Source organism: Sinohyriopsis cumingii, chromosome 2, assembly GCF_028554795.1.
Source record: "Sinohyriopsis cumingii isolate HCF-2022 chromosome 2, ASM2855479v2, whole genome shotgun sequence".
NCBI classification, from domain to species: Eukaryota; Metazoa; Mollusca; class Bivalvia; order Unionida; family Unionidae; genus Sinohyriopsis; species Sinohyriopsis cumingii.
The window spans coordinates 24383215-24406407 of NC_142962.1; positions in this window are offsets into that span (position 1 = coordinate 24383215).

A 23193-nucleotide genomic window follows, 5' to 3' on the forward strand; every position below is an offset into this window, starting at 1 on the left:
AGCGAAAGCTAACACACACACACACACGTGTTACTGCATTGGGTGACAATAGAACGGACAGTACTTTAGTCTGGAGTGTTTTGAGAAATGGGCAGACTTAACATTACATTGGAGAGAGAAGGAAAGAATGGTAAAGAAAAAAACGTAGGACACCATTTTTGGTTTGTTATTTTTTGCGGTATTATTGGACAAAGATAGCTAAGACAACCTCACATTCTATGTGAGAAATGTTCATTGTTTTCATTCACTCATCAATTTTATAAAATGGTATTGTGATATCTATTGTCAACTGACTGCTTAACATTTTGCTGTATATCTCAAATTTAAGAGATGTCCTGTGTTTCGTAGCACACGCGACTAACAATGTTGAAGAGTTTTCACAAATCTAAGGGAGGGGTAAAAAGCAGCACCAAAACGCGCCTTGTTCTAGTAGTCACGGTACTAATTCAGTCCCCATAGTAAACCCATGCAAACCCCATGATCTTCAAAGTTCAATAACTTACAGTTTTTGAGTACTCGTGATCAAACCTATATTTATCAGTGTAGATGAAACCTGGATGTCAGCTTCTGTGTAGAGGAAAAGATATGAGCCGCGGCATTTTATGGACCTGCATTTGTTTGAAACATGTGCTTTCAATTCTGCACCAAAGAGTCAGCTGCTAATTTTAGTAATGAGTGTTCCAAACTAAAGAATGTTAAAGGACTGAAATTCCATCAATAAAACAATGTCTCTATTTTTTTTCACTTACAACTAGGACAACCTCTCAAAAGGTTCTTTTTCCTACAACATAACTTACATTATTAACCAATCCTGGTCAGCCTAACCCATATAGGCAGGCTGGTTCCCATTTTTCCATACTATTAGTACGTGTGTCCTCTATCGACAGTCTAAACTGAGAGAAAATAGGTCGAACATTGGAAAATTTATTTCTGAACGCATGTTTTGGTTTTAGAATTCAGAGTTAAACATAGGTAGGGTTATACCGTGCAATGACACTCGCGTTATTCTTTAGAAAGTCATGTGTTTGTTGCCTTTCTGAGAAGAAAAAAAAAACGGTAGACCTAATGTTGTAAACTTTTCCGTGACACATTGCGGTGCCAAAATAAGTATAAAGCTAAGATACATGAATTGTCCAAGCTCGTCAACTCAAGATTTTACTTCATCCAACGATTTACTGATAGAAAAAAAAAATCATCTTTATACAATTGCTAGGGTGTAAGTTTTTGGAGAAAAAGATGACATGACAAACGGAACAGCTCACCTATTTATGGTAACTACTGATCACATTTTAGGAGAGGTATCTTCAAAATGAACAAATACTATTCAGATTTCAATAAAAACTACTATAAGAGAGAGAGATAGAGAGTATGTTATTCCTACTTTTAAAAAGAATTACGACAATTACGTTTGTTTTTTTATGGCATATTTTTCCTATGAAATTTTCAAAGAAACACACATTCCACTTAGAAAATAAAATCCATCGGAAAAAATCCACCGTTGTAAAATATCACCAGAGTGAACTGCTGACAAATGCGACTAAAACGTACTCACAGAATAATACAATTAAACATCATTCCTTGATGTATTTTGCAATAACACTGACACAATTTCCATGGGATCGCCCATGGTACGATTGTTCGTGCATTAGTTTAATTTTTTAAAATATTTTTTTTTATAAATCGCCTATAGGATAGACCCAGTAAAGCATGGCCATTCTCCTCACAGTGTGAATAGCTACTCAAGTCAATTCGAAGTGAACTCGGTAAGAAAATAAGTATAGCCAGTGAAATGGCTTACAACGGGTGATGCATTGTTTTATTCTAAGGTTGTGTGGCAAAATAATCCCTGCTCTTGCGTTGTTACCATTACAGTGCAGACAGACTGAAATGTGAACTTACAAGCCCTCTTGGTGTATTGTACCATTTCTTCTTACCACATCAAAATACTGAGCGTCACAGTATTGGTTCGCGTTTTCAAGCTGACCATTTTTTATATTTCACTTAAACATTTTAACATAAACACTCACACTCACATCGGCAGAGTCAGAACAGAGGTGTTACTGTATTGAGGGGCATGTTGTCTTTTTTTCTTTTTTCTTTTTTGGAACAAATCTAAGCACTAATATAGAGTGGAAAAGGGAAAATACACATAAAAGCTTTGATATTTCTGAAAAAAAATGAGGGGATATTCCTAACGTTCTTAACCACCTATATATTGGACTTGTCTGTGACTTATCCACAAAACAAAATGTACAGATTTCTGGTCAAGCTGCAAGTGTGTGCGTATTTTGGAAAATGGTAAAAATTGGATATACAATTTTCTCGTGACACTTAGAAAGTGAAGAGTCTATGCAAGTGTCAAAAGCCAAAGTCATATAACTTTTGTATTTTGTACGGCTTGTAAAGATTTCCACTTTAGAAAATGTGAAGTATCACAAGTTATTATCACAAACAGAAGTGGAACATAGGGGCTTGCAAGAAAGAAAGAAAAAAAAAACAGACAGTTGGTGTCATCAAGAGTGCTAGAGACGGTACCCAAACTTGCTTGCTTGCTTACTTGAATTAAAGTGATTTTCGCTCTAATGGAGCATGTATCACTGGTTTAATCACGCACCGAGTGATTTTTAATTACTCCTGGGGAAGGAAAGAGAGCCTCATCCCCCAGGTTTTTATGTACTCACATAGTACTTTTAAATTTAGCCACTCAGGTGTAGGACTAACTAGTCCTTAACCTGACTGAAAGGCTTTAAACATGAGTGGGAATAGTCTCACCACACACTCATTTTTCTTAGTTGGATTGAAATGCCTCAGGTGTCGACCCAAGCAGTATGTAACGCCCGCTACGATTGGTCGGCAGCGATGACGTCACATTAGGACACATGGGCGTGTGGCAGGTGGAAATTGTTCCACATTCTGCCACGTGTACGATGTCCGAGCGTGGTAAAGGAGGAAAAAGGTGCTCAGCAAGCCAGCCATGGATGTTAAGTACTCCCCAAAACGCCAGCCCGTACTTATTTCAAATGAAGTCCAGTTTTTGCTAATAGACAATAAAAAGTACCAATAATGTGTTAGCCACCTGTGCAATTAGTTCAAATCTAACGAGTCTGTTAAAATTCCTACTTCCTAACGTATCTATCTAATATTAGTACTTAGTCTACAAAAAAATAGCCATAGTGGTCTAAGCGACATATAAAAGTTTTGTCACTGTTAGGTTTAACAAGTTAAGTTTGTTGCGGTGTTCCAATGGGTCAAGTTTGTTTCGAGAATAGTTTAGTCAAGGAAGGATACCAAGCCAAATATGGTTCCCTATTTAATAAAAGGCAATCTTTTGGAGCCCTAAAAAGGGCTGTTTTTTCTGCTAGAAGGTACCACGTCTCTCTTTCGCCCTCACGATCTTTTCCGTATTCCTAGTCTCATGATTCTTGATATCAGGAAATGCGTAGGACATTTCTTAAATTTGAGATATACAGCAAACTGTTAAGCAGTCAGTTGACAATAGATATCACAATACCATTTTATAAAATTGATGAATGAATGAAAACAATGAACATTTCTCACATAGAATGTGAGGTTGTCTTAGCTATCTTTGTCCAATAATACCGCAAAAAATAACAAACCAAAAATGGTGTCCTACGTTTTTTTCTTTACCATTCTTTCCTTCTCTCTCCAATGTAATGTTAAGTCTGCCCATTTCTCAAAACACTCCAGACTAAAGTACTGTCCGTTCTATTGTCACCCAATGCAGTAACACGTGTGTGTGTGTGTGTTAGCTTTCGCTTACATACATATCGTTTGTACAAAAATTTAATTACAAATAGAAACCATTGACGTAAACCATTTAATTTAACCGAGCAGATCGCTAGAACAAACCTCTGATAATACATTTTGAAAAGTGTTGTGTGACACGGATCGCCATTGTCGCTTGGTGTCTGCTTTCTTCTTCGAAAATAGATCGTTTTGTCTTGACTATAAAAATTTAATTTGACTAAGTTTTACGCACTACTTGAACTCATACATTTCACGTTGTAGGTGTAAGCCGTCTTTCTCAGTTTTCTGGAAGTTCGTTTTTGCGTTTCTCAAATGTGACACTATTTTTTATGGACCGAACGAAATTTCTTTTGGCGTGAATCAGGACTCGTGGTTTTGTGGCATAATTGGAGAGCACTGATTAAAGCTCAGTTATGTCGTCTTCGAAATCGCTGACACGGATTTGAGCTAACACTTCAGCTCTTGTGTGAGGCGACACGGCACGTCATTGCCTTTTACTTTCTCAATGAAATAGTTTCGTCTTATTGCAAAATTACATTTGACTAGGTTTCATACGCAGCAGGTCCCTGTATATTGGGAGTGTGTCTTAGAGTCAGAGTATTCATTCCACTTCAAACGATCAAGAAGATGGAAGAGTCAGCACAGATCGACCTGCTGGTCAAATATTTGCTAAAAGTCATACGAAAGCATAACTCACTGGCGAAAGTGGCAACAAAACTTACTCTTTTGGTCGTTGATTCGATGAGAGTCATACGAAAGTGTGTAAGTGCTGATGAAGTTTGCTATATCTGCAAAGATAAATGGGTATTTGTCTCCAGAATACCTGCTTCGTCTAAGAAAGAGAGACAAAAGTCAAGATACCTATTATCGTTGTCGGGAGAAAGGACACTGAGATTCAGAGTGCCCTAAGAGAAAAGAGAAGAAACAGAAACAAAGAGAAAAAGAGGAGAGGGATTCAGAAGAAGAAGAAATTGAAGATGAGGAAGAACTTGTGCCAGTGAAGACATGGAAATGGAAAAATTGACAATGTGAGCCGATGCGTTGGACCTGATGTGAAATTTCATACTACCTTCTAAAAGAGAATAGACCAGAAAGAAAACGTAAGTGTCTCTTGGTCTTGACATTCTATAATAAGGATGGCGTGTTTTTTTTTTACTCACACTTCATGAAATTGTGCTCTTTCACCTCTCTCTATCCCTCTGGACCATGTTTTAGTTAGAACTGAAATGGAAGGATGTTTTCCTTCACGCACGATCTTTAGGCATGCAAGTCGGTAAACAATAGTCAGTCTATTCATCCATCATTTTGTGTCTTGATGTTTTCCTAAAATCACACACTGATGCCATAAAATAACGGGTTAAATGGGTTTTGTAGTGTTGGGGGTGGGGTGTAGGTGTTTAGCAGAGTTGGTCATTGCAGGTGAGGGCTTAGGTGCTTTCAAAAAACTTTTTCTTCTTCACTCTGTGTTGATGGAATATAATGGGTTATTTTCTTCCTTCTATGTTGATAGTATATATAAAGGGTTATTTCTTCACTCCGTGTGGATAGTGTATAATGGTTTTATTTTTCCCTCTGTGTGGTTAGTATAGTATGGCTTGTTCCTCTTCCCTCTTTGAGGATAGTGTACATTTGGTTATTTGTTTCTTCTTCCCTCTGCGTGGATTGTAGATATGGGGTTTATTTTTTTACATCTCACCTCTGTGTGGATAGTAGGTATGGGATTTGTATTCTTCCTCTTCCATGTGTAGATAGTATATTTGGGGTTTGTATTATCTCCCTTCTGTGTTGATAGTATATTTGGGGTTTGTTTTTTCCTCTTCCCTGTGTGTGTGTGTGTGTCTGTCTGTATGTGTGTTCGCGTACGTTGTGTGAATAGTATATTTGGTTGTTTCTTTTTTCTTCTTCCTCCCGTGTGTGGATAGTATATTTGGGGTTTGTACGCGTTAGCGACGTTGTGTGGATAGTATATTTGGGGTTTGTGCGGGTTAGCGAAGTTGTGTGGATAGTATATTTGGGGTTTGTATGCGTTCGCGTATGTTTGTATGGATAGTAGATATTACGTTTGTATGTGTTCGTGTACGTTTGTGTGAATAGTATATTTGGGTTTGTTTTCCGTCCCTTCCGTGTGGATAGTATATTTTGGGGTTTTCTCCGCTTCCCTCTGTGTGAATAGTATATTTTCGGTTTGGTTTTATTCTTCCCTCTATGTGTGTGTGTGTGTGTGTTAGTGTAAGATCGTGTGGATAGTATATTTGTTTCTTTTTCTTTTTCTTCCCGTGTGTGGATAGTATATTTGGGGTTTGTATGCGTTCGCGTACGTTTGCATGGATAATAGATATTACGTTTTTAGGTGTTCGTGTACGTTTGTGTGAATAGTATATTTGGGTTTGTTTTCCCTCCCTTCCGTGTGGATAGTATATTTTGGGTTTTTTTTTATCCGGTTCCCTCTGTGTGAATAGTATATTTGGTTTTTTTATTCCCTCTTCCCGGTGTGAATAGTATATTTGGGGTTTGTTTTTTCTTCTTCACTCTGTTGTGTGTGTGTGTTTGTGCGTATGTCTGCGCGCGTACGTCTGTGTGTGTGTGTGTGTGTATGTATTGGTCTCTGTTTGTCTGTATAAAACTCCCTTTATCCCTATCAAATACATTCTACCTACCTACCTACCTACAGTAGCGCGTATTCAGGTCAACCACTTGCAACACTGTTGCCATTTATCCCCTAGTGTCCAGTACAGTGACGTCACTGACGCTGGAAATTTTGAGACTATAAATATGGACTTGGGGTTTTCCACAGGTTGTAGCTATACATATATACTAGAGTTCATAAACAGGAACGTCACTCAAGCTGAGGCTATAAAAAGATAGTGGGGTTTTCCAAAGGAATTTCCCACAAGTTGTAGCTATAAATAGATAATGAGATTTCATAGGAATTTCAGCTGATTATAGCTATAAATAGATACATGGGTGTTTATCCACGATCGTCACACAAGTTGATATTGTAAGTAGTTACTAGGTTTATCCATTTTAGTCTAAACCATTGTAACTTAATTTTCGGGGATATGTTTATTCTCCTTTAAATTCTGGGACAATTTCTTCATTTTAGCGTTACTTTTAGTCACATCCATTTTGTCGTTGAGCTTTTCCTTGATTATAGCTATTTATAGCATCATTACAATTATGCAAATTTTTGAACACCCCAGCAAAATTTCAGGTCTTGGTAATGCTTTATATATAAACCTCAGGCTTGTACTAGTGTATGTCTGTCTCTGTTTCTGTTGTGTTTGGCCCTCTACCATCATTGTCCCTCTATAGTCCCACCGATTTTAAAATTCCCCATGCTAAATACCCATTGTCGCTAGACAGGCCCAAAATATGTTCCCATGTTAAATTTCCCTTGTCGCTATACAGTCCCAGAATCTATTCCCATGTTAACTTCCTTTGTCGCTATGAGGCATTCGAAATTTTCCCATGTTAAATTTCCCTTGTCGCTATACAGTCCCAAAATATATTCCCATGTTAAATTCCCTTGTCGCTATAAGGCCTTCAAAATTTTCCCATGTTAAATTTCCATTGTCGCTATAAGGCAAACCCCCTATTTTAACATTAAAGTCCCCTTGTCGCCAAATCGTCCCACTATACTACTTATATATATAATCGTTCCAAGCATACGTAGGCAAACTCCACTTTTTTTTATTCGTGATGTTCTGACTGCATATGATTTTGTTTAAATCCCATTAAGGAAATAATCAAATCAAAATACGTAACAAGTATGTTATCACATACAACGTAAGGAATAAATAGTTACGTCAAATGAGGATGAAACATGCATGCTGCAAAAATAGATTCTTCTATCAATTTTTATATGATAATCATTTACTATCAAATTTTCACATTGACAGTTTCTGTTTGCATTGCATTTGTTGATACTGAAATTAAATTTAATTTGCTTTTTAAAATATAATTTAAGTCTTTCTTTATAATATCTACATTTATACATAAGTGCTTAGCTAAACGAATAAGCAAATTTAGTACATCATCAGTCCGAGGTCTCTCTTCGATGGCAAATATTCCGTTTTCCATGGAGAAAAGCCAGTTGTTGGTGTGACTGCCCTTACCTTCGATCCCGTATAGCATGTGATGTAGAAATGCATGCCACATGTATCAAACCCAGAACAGGTGGAATACTGTTTCAGCTTGTGGCGTACACAGAGGACAATACTTATTTATGACAAGTTTGACCGTTATGAGTAAAGTATTTGTTTGTAGCCAAGTGCTTATGTAAAACTTTCAGCTGCATCTATCAAATGTTTAGGTACTTTGTGGTTTTATATGAAGTATACAACATTAGAGTTTTATATGAAGTATACAGCATTGGAGCAATTCTTTTATTCTATGTTACTAAACTGAGCATTAGATTTCCTTCTAGAAGTTGCTTAAATTTCCAAACGGTTGCTCAATGAATATTTGGATCTTAGAGTTGTGAGATATGCTTTAATTTAGAGTTAACGTGTTTCTATTTAGAGTTCACATGTGTCTATTCAGAATTCACGTGTGTCTATTCAGAGTTCACATGTGTCTATTCGGAGTTCACATGTGCCTATTTAAAGTTTGCATGTTTCTATTCAGAGTTCACATGTGTCTATTCAGAATGCACGTGTGTCTAGTCAGAGTTCACATGTGTCTATTTAGAGTTCACATGTGTCTATTCAGAGTTCACATGTGCCAACTTAAAGTTAACATGTTTCCTTTTAGAGTTCACATATTTCTATTTAGAGTTCACGTGTCTATTTAGAGTTCACATGTTTCAATTTAGAGTTCACATGCTTCTATTCAAAGTTCACATGCATCTATTTAGAGTCCACATGTTTCCATTTAGAGTTAACATAATTCTATTTAGAGTTTGCATGTGTCTAGTTAGAGTTTACATGTTTCCATTTAGAGTTCACGTTCAACATTGTCTTCAGTCATGTAAGTTTTAAAGCATCTACAAATATTACAAGATTTACAATCTTCATATCTTCCTCAAAATACCGTATTATTAAAAAGTTTTTTTTTTATTTTCTTATGATTTCTTCCTGGAAATATGTAAAAGAGTGTATAAGTTCATTATATACCTGTTCTGTTTGGATTTGTTAAGTTAATAAAAGGTGATACATTTTTTATATATGGCAAGAACTTTCTCCACTGCTGTCTTTCCAAGTTGTGTAAGAATACTCTTATACCACTATAAAAGTAAATTATTAATTTCTCGAATATTGATGGGATAGCTAAGAACTTGGATATTAATCAAGGTTGGTTGAAAAGGTAATTCCCTCGAAGAAAACAATTCACTGCAGTCCAGTGAAGTTTATATTCAGAATAGAATTTCAGTTTGATTTCTGTTCTGCTTCCAAATCATATTACGTTTGTTTTTATTTAGTATTTCAGTATTGTTATGTATACCTATATTGTGTTCTTAACCTTTGTACATGATTGTAAATTTTAATGGTCTTTTGTAAACAGGAACTTGCTATTTGCCTTGGAAATTCTATGGTCTACCTGATTTTTAAGAGATTGTTTGCTAAAATATAAGTAAATGTGCCTGACCTTGTTAAAGAACTTGATGAAAATTTTCATTGGAAATGACCCAAGTCCCGGGCATTTTGTTGTGTTTTGAGTCAGAGACAGTCTGTTTGTAAAGAAAAGCAAGTAGACATTTTCTCATTCCTATTTTAATATCAGTCTTTGTGGAATCACTTTTGTTGTCTTCAGATATAATTTGAGACGAATTGTTTCTTTAAATTATTCATTGGAATTACAACGTTGTCACTGACATTTTGGACCTTTAAATTTTAACTTGTGATTATTGTGAATTAATTCAAGGACAATTCTCGATTATTTTATTGTGAAACTTCAAAACTGTTGGCACATCAGCTCATTACAGACCATTGTTACATTAGCACATTCAAGGACTTTTAGGATTATTTGGGATTTAATTCACAATACTGTACCTTTCTCATAAACGTTAATTTTATAACACAGAGAATTAAATTATTTATTGATTTTATTAAACGTGTTGGTTTTGCTTCTTTCTGTTATTTAGTTTAAGACCATAAAGTCTCAAAAGTATGAGATATATTTAATTGAAATAGTAATAGTTACGGATGATTTAATATTACAATAATAGTGCTATATCCATTTTATAACCATTTCATCAAACTTAACAAATTTCATTCCTGTAAATATAAACAGCCATGCAATAGAATCAAATGCCTTTTTGCTACAATCAAACTGGAATTTTACGTGACCATATAATCAGACTGGTCTAAAAATATACTGGAATATCATTACATCTTCAAAAGTTTCATATACTTTATGTATTCTGGGTATTTGAGCATCGAATTATTAAAAAAAGTTTCTCTTTTGGTTTCCTTTTTAAAGACTTTTCTCATTTTGTACCAAAGAGTAATTAACCCCATATTTTGGTTCAGTCTTAACTTTTTCTAGTATTATAAACACATTTTCAGATTCCAAGACAAGTATTGTTTGTTCTGTAGCGTTCAGCTCCCGCTAAATGCATACGAGACTATATTCCTTATAGACATATCAAGGAACCCCATTGCCTTTGGATTATTCACGTTATTGTAATTAAAAGTGTCAGTGTTCTGGGTCCATGACTAACAAAGTCTCCACCAATTATAATGTAATAATTTATTAACATCTGAATGTTTTCTTTTTCATCTGAGAATAAAGTTTTAGGCTATCTGTATCTGGTCATTATACATTAATAAAACTGAATCTTTAATTATCAATAGCTATATCCAGAATAAGTTTATTTCCCGTATTATCTTTCTTCACTTCTTCTAATTAAATTGGAAATTACTGTTCAATAATATGGCTACCCCTCTAGATTTAGTAGAATATGAAATAAACCATCATTCGTATCCTTATCATATTCTGTCAAATTTGAGCTTTCCTCTATTCATTCTTTCTCTTTCTTTCTTTCATTATTTCTTTCGTTCTTTCTTTCATTCTTTTACCCACAAAGATATTTGTCTTTTATTATTTTTAGCAATGGCAGCCATATTTAATGACCGATGGGAGTCGTATGTTTAATAATCAAAGTGTAACGGAATTTTGTGTACTTAATGTCAATGTATTTTATATGAACGAAAATGTACTAGGGTTACGTTGCCGCATTCAGCGTCAAAATATTGAGATCCGTTTCCCCATTGGTGCAAGAGCTAATCGCCCCCAGTAAGAAACCCGATTAGCTTAACCTTTCTGGGTTCATATCACCATAATCAGGGTACACATAATAAACTGTCGATGTTCTATCACGACAGAAACCTTTTTTTTCCTTCAGGATAGTCAGCATCATAAAGACTGAAAGGCAAAATACATTCCAGCGGGCTCTGCCCAACTAAACCAGGTATTGACTGTATGATGAGACATGCATACATCAATGACCTTTTACGGAGAAATCTTCAGCTGTAGAGCTGAGTTAGGACGGGGTGTAGAAGAAGTCTGAGGGCTTTCGTGTAACCCGTACGCTGCCGTCGATAGTGACGTGGCTGGAAAGTCTATGTTGGTTTTCTAGCAGTGAGGGACCAAATCTTCCGCACCAACGGATCTGCAGGGAATAGGTATGCGTTGTAGTTCCTTGGACATACGATGTGAGATGTGCAGCCGGAAATACTTGCTTATCGTCAAGTGGACGCCACGAGCAGCATGCTCCATTGTTGAATAAACATATCAGTATCATTGCATCAGTGAAAATTCATAATTTAGTATCTCTATATGAATGAAAATCAATAATACATAGAAATATTATTTATATTTTTGTACAAATTCTATACTTTGACACCCTTGGTGATAAATGAAACATAATTATATTTATACAAATTCCATTCCTTAATACCCTTGGTGACATTTGAAACATCATTCATATTTTGTTCACAGTCTAAACATTGATCAGCCTTGGTGATAGATCCATATTTCAACAATCATACTTCTTCATGAGTTCCATGCGCTGATTCCTATTGTACTACTCATTTAAGTTACATGTTCTGATTAGTTCAAGTTAGTAACGATATTCTATGTACAACAACTTTGGAAATTTGTTTATTGTCGATATCACGTGTCTATATGACCGCTGATGTCATTGACATGTAGGTAGCAAGATTTGTATAGTCATGTGACTCGGAATGCAACTGTCCAGATCCAGGTCAAATTTCAGCAACGGTGTACTTTTATCTCGTCTGTCAGCGGATTAAAGTCATGACGAATGCTATGCTCACGATTTTTGCGAAAATAAATTATATTCCTATCGATTTCATGCAGGTATATCTCGATGAAAGGTCGTTCAAGTTTGCTAGGCCGGCTAGTAAGCGGCTACCCTATGCCGACACCAAATGATGTCGGCGAATTCCAACTTTTCGATAGGGAATGGACTCTGACACTACACCTCAACGTAAATGTCCAAATATCAAAAATGGAGTGGCAAGGGTCAGAGGAAAGTCGGACAAAGAAATTTGGTTTAAATTCATTCCCCGTTTAATTACATGACATTGAATTCAATCCCATCCCTGTTGAGGCATGTAACACAGAGAGCTCAATACTAGCACGCTTTCTATCGAATATGGTCCAGTTCATGTGAGGAAAATTCTTTTCCTTGCACATCAGCACAATATCAGCTATAGATTGAAGTAGACAGATCTCAGAAGACCAGTAAGATGCACCTTCATGTATGACGATTTCTTGTATGAAGTTTTCCTGTGTGAAGACTTTCTGTATGACGTGAAATATTTCCTTATATCTACTTTAAGAAACGTAGATATTCTCTATGCATCTCGCGCGTTAGTATCGAAATGTATTGTATGACTCCGTCAACCAAGAAAACACAACAGTCGAGTGATAAAAAATATATATATATATTTTTTATGTGAAACAATTGACCTGTTAAATCTCACCAATGCTCATTTCCATGACAAAATTTACCATTTATTCTATGCTTGATTAACATTTCAATTGAGAACCAAATGATTTTGTAAAAATATATTTAAGTTACAAATTTTAATGCCAAAATTACCTGTTAAAACTTATATATTACTGTACAATAGGATTCCTAAATTACATACTTGTTAAAGTTGATACCTTGCTCTACAAATTGATGCCAAAAGCACGTGCCGTAAAAGTTGATAATTTGCTCTCTAAAATGATGCCAAAGGTACATGCTTGTTAAAATTGACACTTTGCTCTACAAATTGATGCCAAAGGTAAATGCCTGTTCAAGTTGATAATGTGCTTTATAAAATGATGCCAAAGGTACAGGCTTCTTAAAGTTGATAATTTGCTCTATAAAATGATGCCAAAGGTACATGCTGTTAAAGCTGATAATTTGCTCTATAAAATGAGGTCAAAGGTACATGCTTGATAAAGTTGATAATTTGCTCTATAAAATGATGCCAAAGGTACAGGCTTGTTAAAGTTGATAATTTGCTCTATAAAATGATGCCAAAGGTACAGGCTTGTTAAAGCTGAGAATTTCCTCTACAAATTGATGGCAAAGGTACAGGCTTGTTAAAGTTGATAATTTGCTCTATAAAATGATGCCAAATGTACATGCTTGTTAAAATTGACTTTTTGCTCTACAAATTGATGCCAAAGTTACATACTTGTTAAATTTGACAACTTTGAATAAGTCATTCTTAGTAGTACTATCAGCTTTGGAAGAGCTATACTGAGAGGATTGATTCATTTAAGTAATGTAATCATTGGTTGGAATTACAGTACTATAACATTGATTTAAAAACTATTTGGATATATAATAGCTGTACGGAATTATTGTAAATTCATTCAAGGACATTTGGATTTATAGCTGTACGGAATTAATGTGACTTCATTCAAAGACATATAGATATATAAAAAATGTCATGGGATTACTGTGAATTCATTCAAAAACAGTTGGGGATTCATCTCAAAGAGATTCTTCTGTATCATTGATACGTCAGTACATTACTGACTGTTATGTATACTTAATTTATATTGATTATTGGCTTTTTTCAATCATTATATGTTATGTATATCTATATTTTGTAACTGGCCATAGTCCAAAATCAAATAAGAGTAAGAATAAGAATTCTTTATTTCGGACTACTAAGTCCAATTCTTTATTTCAGACTGCAAAGTTAATGGTCTGCTTGAAAGGTGAAATTTATTTTGTAAACAGCTAATATTTCTCTATGATTCAAGAATATTATTGTTGGTGGTAAATATATGTACCTGAATTTGAGTCTATGATGTTAGTTTTTCACTTAGAAATTCCTAACCTTGTTGACAACTGTTTTAGACAGGAGACGACTTACGTTATGTCTCTTTTGTTGTGTCTTAACTTTCTATATCAATGTTGTTTATTTGTACAATTATTTATTCCTTCTTTAACATCCGAAGTGTAATAAGTCTTATTATTGTGTTCAGTTTTTAGTTGGAGTGGATTTGTTTATTAATTTACATTATTCACTGGAATTACAAAGTGATCATTAATACTTCTTGGACTAAATCATTAATTTGGAATTATAGTGAATTCAGGCAAAAGCATTGTGGATTATATTATGTGATAATCAAAAGATTGTTAACACATCGCCACATTCTATGCCATTGGCACATTAGCACATTTGAGAATATATGCACGTCACCACATTTAATATTGGAATTTATTTGAAACACCTCTGGAATTCATTTGGAACTTCATACATTTGGACATGCGAACGAACTTTTAAAACAATTTGAGATTTATTTTACAATGCTGTAAGTTCATTTTCAATTTTTACTTTGTATTCTAAGGAAATAAATTATTAGTTGAGTTTTACAGAATCTTTTTCACTCTTTTAGTGCGACTTATTTTGAGACCATAGAGTAGTCACACAGGCCATCATTCGGAATACTTTGGAACTGATTCCGATTACTCGAAGCTTTTTGGAACTGTTAAATCTTTTTAGGACTTTAGGATTTCATTCAACATACTCTAAGATATTATTTTAATTTTTTATTTCATTTTAGGAAAATAAATATATTTTAGATATCAAGACTTTGTGGTTATCACTCTTTCTTGTAATTATTTTAAGACCATAGAGACATAACGATGTCAACGTTGACTAGCATAAAAAACGAAATATCACGAGTGAAGTGGGAAATATGGTAAGAGTTTCTAAGCCACTATAGATAATACAAAATGTCTCCACTTCTGTGGCTGGCCTGTACTATAAGAAGAGTACATGTATGTACTTCCCCGATTCATAATTTAGGATCGAGTTGTCAAGTACATATCAACAAATAATTCGGTCAAAGTAGACCAGTGAAATAATGATTGGAGGTCACTTCAACATTACGTGATCCTAGGAGTACATTTGTTCCGAAGAGATATAATGCACGCCCTAGATGTTGATTAGCTCAATAATTAAAAAAGGTGAGATTATGGATGCTAAGATATTTCACAATAATACTTTACACGTTCGGGAATCTTTTCTAGTCATTCCAATTATTTTTATTTGCTAAGCATTAAGTGTCAGTATAAGAGAATTAAAACACCTCGTTCTCATTCCTCAGTTTTATTCGACCTTTTGAAGAGTCGGAGATGCAGTTTGTATTGCAGAGCGGAAAACATTCATTCTAAACAGACAGTACATCCTGGTCTATTGTGAAATTAATCAAGGATTTGGGTATTTAATTAATTTTGTTTGATTACGTGACACATTCAAGAACTTTAGTGACATTCAGTCTTTACTGGATTATCTTGAAGTAAAACGTTTGATATTAGAACAGTATTTGATGATTGGTGCTAGCACATAAACACAACAGAACCTTCATTCAAAATACCTTTAGATCGTTTCAGGAATACTGTGAAATTGATAGTACATTAAAAAATCTTAGGAATTCATATAATACTGTAAGTAATTTTGAATTCTTTCACATTGCTTGATATTATATTTTAGGGAAATAAATTTATATGTTGTAAAATTGCTTACTTGCTCAGATTTATATTTCCGTGTTACATAATTTAAGCTCATAGAACGTAACACTACTCAAATCAGTAGATTTCCTTCTATTATACATTTTTAGGCAAAACGCTTGGACATGGATGATTGGTTTCTCTATTTTGATACAATGCAATTAGCGGTGAAAGAAAGTTCTAATACTTTACAATAATTTTAAATGAGTGACTTGCATATTTAATGCTTAAAACTGTAAATTTTGTCAAATTAACAACGATCATGCTTATGTTCATTCAACATATTTTTGCGCGCTGATTGATACAGCAAATATTTCTGGGCTATGGATGCTGTACAAGCATTAAAGAGCGCTTGCTTCCGACAGACTTCAGCGCGTAACATCTTTTAGCAAATGAGCTAATGATTGTGAATTTACTTACTTTTCATGATATCTCCATTTTAACATAAATAAGTGTCCCTGGCAAGCTTGCAGTCTTGTTTGGTAACAGACACTGCATCCAAATATTTAATCAAGAGTTTTTTTTAAAAAATTGGATCTGTTTGTCATAGAGTGCAAAAGGTGTTACGATTCTAGAGTGTAAAATATGTTACGATTCTATAGTACTGAACTATTGAACAGAAAGACAAATATCCTCCGAATTTTGTAAAACTTAATAAATAATTTAATTCTCAAAGTTATAAAATATAGGTTTAAGAGTAACTTTCAGTATTATGAATTAAATCCAAATAATTCTAAAATGTTGTATCATTATTTCGAAAGAAGAGAGTGTTCCCAATGAGTCCCATGTCCTGATTATGAATTAAATCCAAATAATTCTAAAATGTTATATCATTATTTCGAAAGAAGAGAGTGTTCTCAATGAGTCCCATGTCCTGATTATGCAGATGTATCAATATCACTGAATATGCTAATATGTCAACAGTCTTGATAATCACAATGACACTGTCCAAAACCCAAAACCCACAATAATCCCAAAATATTGTTTAAATCACAGTAAATGAGCACTTTGGTATTCCAAAAGCTGAAAGAAATGCTTCCTCTCAAACTAAATCTAAACACAATATTGAAACAGCTGCAAACTAAAATTAAAACAAGAATATAGGAAATGAAATAATTATTAAACGTTCCGTCCTGATATGCACCTTACTGCTCTTTATTGCAACGTTTTCCCTTCTTATCGATGTCACAATACCATCTACGTGACTCGTGTCACAACGCCTCGCGTTGCAAGAGAACCCATATGACTGAATCATTCACTGGGAAATTACCCCAAACTTATAAACATGTTCATTATTACGACTGATTTTAAAACTGTTCAACACATATTGATAGATTATTACAATATTTAGGCGTGTATCAATCGTAAAGACACAATATAGGAATACATAATACCTTTCCTCACAAACAATAAAGATTTATGCAATAAAGCTTTCTTTAACATATTAGTAGAATATAAATATGAGAACATGCTACTAAAATTACATAGGAAGATATCTTATGAATGACCTAAAAATATATACAAAATAAAATTAGATAGTATTTATATGCACGCGAAAGTGCATCTTCAATCAGATTATCTTTTCCTTTGATGTGTATAATACTAATGTTGTATTCCTGCAGCACTGAACCATTAACAATATCTGATTTTGTTTCATTTTGTTGATGAAAATAAGAGGGTTGTTATCGCTGAACATAATAAATAGAGAAAGAACTGATTGCAATTCCAACATTAAAACCAAAGATTCCTCGATAGTAGAACACTATCTCTGGCGCTTGTTCGATTTTTAGTGAGTAGTACACTGGATGATCTGCACCAGTTTTGTATTCTTGAGTTAATATGCAACAACTCCTACGTCACTTGCATCAACATGCATTTTAAATGATTGACTGAAATCTGGAACTGAAAGAACTGGTGCACTCTTACGTATGACTTTTAATTTATCAAAACCTTCCTGACATTTTTCAGGCCAATGAAACCTGCTTTTCTTACTCAAAATTCAGGCTCATATGAAGTTACAAATAGCAGATTTTTTTGTTGCTCTTTCTGCAAGTGGAATTTTGCCAAATCCTTTTAAACGGTCGAACTTGATGACTTTTGCATTCAAATTTTGTCAATATTCATCGAGTCTGGTATCTGAAATCAATCGATTCTGGTGACAATGTTTACTTGTCCATAGTCAGTGCATATGCGGAACGTATTGTCTGGTCTCAGCACAAGAATACGTGGTGAACTCCAATTGCTTTTGTTTACTTCAATAAAATCATTGTCCAGCAGACAACTAATTTCGTTCCGAAGTATTCATGATTTGAGGATTAATCCTTTATGGATCCTGTTACACAGGTGTAGGTCCACAATTTCAACAGCATGGTTCGATTTATTTTTTCATGTTGGAACGTCTGGAAACTAGTGCTATTTTTGCTGTTTGAATCGTTATTTTTTTGTCTGTAGATGTGAACGTTTCTGGTCTGGATTGTTTAATAATTCAGAATTCCGAAAACTGGTTTAACCTAAATTACTACGTTCCAGTTCAGAAACGAACTAGTTAAACTCTCCGTCCTTAGATAACCCTACGATTTTTCATCGCAATATTTTCCTACTCGATCTGTGTTGCAACACTTCCTGCGTGAGTTATGTTACAATACTTCACTTTGCAATAGAATCTACCTGACTGAAGCATCCAGTGAGAAATTACCCAAAACATGAGAACATGTTCATTATTACGATTGACTTTAAAATTTGTCGACACCTATTGTAATACACTGCCACCAAAAGAAATACACTATATATATATATATATATATATATATATATATATATATATATATATATATATATATATATATATATATATATACATACATACATACATACATACATACATACATACATACATACATAACACAGGTGTACGATAATGTATGTGTGACACGGAATATCGAATAGTAACAGGACATGTACATTCGTAAATGACAATTTCACGATTCCTGTGGAAAATTAAAAAGCTAATACTTAAGTCTACCATTTGTTGTTTGGAGTCCTTTTTGGGGGTAAGTTTTGAAGGTCATTAGGCCATTCCTTTCTGATATATTATTATGATACAGATATTCAACAGTATTATTTATTATTTCACAAAAGAAAGACCGCTCGGATGGCCTAGTGGTTAGAGCGTCCGCCCTGGATGCTGGAGGTAGTGGGTTCGAACCTCGGCCTAGTCACAACAAAGATTTCTAAAAATGGTACTAACAGCTGCCTCGCTAGGCGCTCAGCATTAAGAGGTTAGTGTTAGGACTGGTCGGCTGGTGTCAGGATAATGTGACTGGGTGGGACATCATACTACATGCTGCGGCATGATGCCCAAGTGCTAGACATCCATTTAAACTGCCACACTGCAAACATCGTAGCGATATGACTGGAAAATTGTTAAAGCTACGTTAAAAATCTAAATCACACACACTCACACTCACGAATGAAAGAATTGATAGACCAGTCTGACTTAAGAGTATCTTTTCACATTTTAATAATAATAATAATATCAATAATAATAATAATAATAATAATAATAATAGACCAGTCAGTCTATGCAAACACTTAGCGAAGCTGCTTTGAGTTGACAGGTGTGGAGAGTAAATAAAGGATGAAAGTGTCAAAGCGTGCAGAAAGTAATCTGAATTTTGTACTTTTCCTGCGTATAATTCCCCAACATAGATCTACACTGTGATAAATTCGACAACTTTAGCAAGGTGATTTAAATATTTTACGGGTTTAAAATTAAATCAACACTGTTCCTATAAGTACATTTGACCTAATAGTGTGCACATTTGGACAGGGTTAATAGTGTGGTGAAAATATGTCAAAATATGGAGCAAAGTGTTAATCTGTTGACTTAAACATTCAAAAACGAGGTAGATCTACATGTTACTTTCAATGTCGAAAACACTGAAATAAACAGTATCAGACGTGATAGCAAGATAGGTAAAACATGAAATAGTGCACTATGAAAAGGAAATGAATTACGTGTTTGATATCGATAAATATAAAAATGTGTATTCGGATAAATTTACTGAGCAATCTGAAGATACATGGAAATTTGCTAGATTATTCAGTAATAATTCAACAACAAAGGAGGTTGAATTTATAGAGGGAAAATTTCTTTTAAAAACGGCAAACATTGGTTCTATAAATGACACATATGTTTTATATTCAGTCGTAGAAATGTAAAAATTTTACGTTAATCATAATTCATTCATATGTGTGAAGGGAATAAAACTTATAGAAAATAAAAGTGTTGTTGTGGATGGATATGATGTAAGTTTGTTAATAAAATTAATTAACAATTTATCAGGCATAATGTTTTATCTGGATGTTTGTATTACCGTTTTAAATGACAGAGATAATTATTTAAGACGTCTTTACTACGATATGTAGACCCGGTTACTTACACAAATATCAATCAGTTTAGGAAAGAGATAAAAGAGAGCAGAAAGACGTTATCGATAACAGTGAATATAATGAATGGTGAGCTAAATAATTGATTTACACATTACACAAGCAATTAAAAACAAATATTCTCTACTAATTGTCGAAGTAATAACATGGATGATCAGTGGCAGATGTACTTGACTAACATGGAAGTATATGAAGAAAATAAACGGTAATGAACACTTTGACAGTGATAAACATATTTTGGACATATATTTGGACCGTACTCACACAACGCTTTCAGAAGAATTTAAGGACCGAAAACTTGACCAGAAAAATTGCTGACGTTTTACCGAATATAACTAATGTGACCATAAATAAATAGACGTGAAGTAAAATACAAAAATTACAGATTAGTCTATTCAGCATTCTGACAACAGATGCATTTGGATCATCGAAATTTATCAAAATAGACATAATACAAAAATTATAGATTAGCCTTTGTAGCTATCTGACAACAGATGCATTTGGATCATCGAAATTTATTTTTAAAAAAGACATAATACAAAAATTAAAGATTAGCCTTTGTAGCTATCTGACAACAGATGCATTTGGATCATCGAAATTTATTTTTAAAAAAGACATAATACAAAAATTAAAGATTAGCCTTTGTAGCTATCTGACAACAGATGCATTTGGATCATCGAAATTTATAAAAATAGACATAATAGAAAAATAAAAGATTAACCTTTGTAGCTATCTGACAACGGATGTATTTGGATCATCGAAATTGGTTTTAAAAGATAGACATAATGCAAAAATTAAAGATTAGCCTTTGTAGCTATCTGACAACAGATGCATTTGGATCACCGAAATTTATAAAAAATAGACATAATACAAAAATTATAGATTAGCCTTTGTAGCTATCTGACAACAGATGCATTTGGATCACCGAAATTTATAAAAATAGACATAATACAAAAATTATAGATTAGCCTTTGTAGCCATCTGACAACAGATGCATTTGGATCACCGAAATTTATAAAAATAGACACATTAGAAAAATTAAAGATTAGCCTTTTAGCTATCTGACAACAGATGCATTTGGATCACCGAAATTTATAAAAATAGACATAATACAAAAATTATAGATTAGCCTTTTTAGCTATCTGACAACACAGATGCATTTGGATCATCGAAATTTATAAAAATAGACATAATAGAAAAATTAAAGATTAGCCTTTTAGCTATCTGACAACAGATGCATTTGGATCACCGAAGTTTATAAAAATAGACATAATACAAAAATTATAGATTTACCTTTTAGCTATCTGACAACAGATGCATTTGGATCACCGAAGTTTATAAAAATAGACATAATACAAAAATTAAAGATTAGCCTTTTAGCTATCTGACAACAGATGCATTTGGATCACCGAAATTTATAAAAATAGACATAATACAAAACAATGTTTGGAAAGGGCTATCCTGTTGACTTTATCTTTCAAGTATCTAAGAGATTTCATTGCATAATAAACTAAATGACATCAGCAAAGTTCTCAGGACAATAAAATATTATATGTAATTATTAACTGGAAAGGATGAGATTAGTTTAACAGTTTGGAACGAACTGAAAACGGCACGCCATTAAATTAAAAAGATGAGGCACTGGACTAGTATTGTAGGGAGAAAAAAATAGACTAGATACATAAATCAACAAAGCATTACATGAGAATGTGGCAAAACAGTAAAGAATGGACAGTTGTATTTGTATAAGGAAAGCATTTTTCGCATGATTTCTAAATCTAGATAATGGATATTAATTACAGATAGAGCAATACATGAATAGCGAATGTTGTTTTTAATGAGAAGAACGGACAAAACGGGGAAAAAACAACAAATGCTACGACCATTCATGAAATATGTAGCAAAAATAAATAGTAAAAAATAATTCATTATTTTTTAAAAAAAAGTAACGCGTTAAAAACGATTTTCCTATATAATCTGTATAAAAATAACGCATTGTTTTCAAAACGTAGCGCTTTATAACATTTTTATGACTTTCTTTTGCAAAAAGTAACATGTTACAATAGTAATGTATAACTTACTGTAAAAAAAATAGGTAAATTTATTTATAAATTAGCACGCTACTTTTTTTATAAATTCGTGTCGACCAATGAAAATTACGATTACAAATCAGTTGGTTTGTATACTTCAGCACCTACATTTCATTCCAATTTTATAAAAAAACATAATAAGTTTCTTTAAACATATTTTTCTTGACAAAAACTAATATACAAGCAGAGAGATTGGAAACAACTTATACAACTTTTAAAATTACATATCAAGCATGCAGAACCGATATTAATAAAGTCAAATTAAACTATTTATGAGAGAGAGACAGACATACAGAGAGACAGAGAGATAGAGAGTGTGTCATCAGATTGTTAAATATATGATTAAATGTACAAATGGCAATGTAGAAAAATTACGTCTTAGTATATAAAGAGGTATGTGAGAATATAAATGTGCAAGTACATTCTTTTTAATTAAAAAGTTGCATTTCTTTTTGTACTGATATTTTGTTCTATAGTAAATATATGATGTTCCAAAAAGAAGATTTAAGTCAGTATTGATATTAAGGAGAGAAAGTGTTCGCAAAAGTCTCATCTTGTGATGTTATACAGTCTGAATTTAAATAGTTAATATTTCATGTTATTTTACAATTTGCACTCAGTACGTCAGAATTTCATGTTATTAAATAATCCGAACTCAGATAGTCAATATTTCATGTTTTTTATAATATCTGCACAAAACATGCGTTTACCGATTTCCGCATGTTAATTAACCATGGGTTGAAATAATAGGTGAGTTAAATCTTTCCTAACGATTCCGAATGATGGACAGTCTCGCATGGATAGAGGCGGTTAAATCTTTCCTAACGATTCCGAATGATGGGCAGTCTCGCATGGATAGAGGCGCATTGTTTCATATGTTAAATATAGATGGCAGAA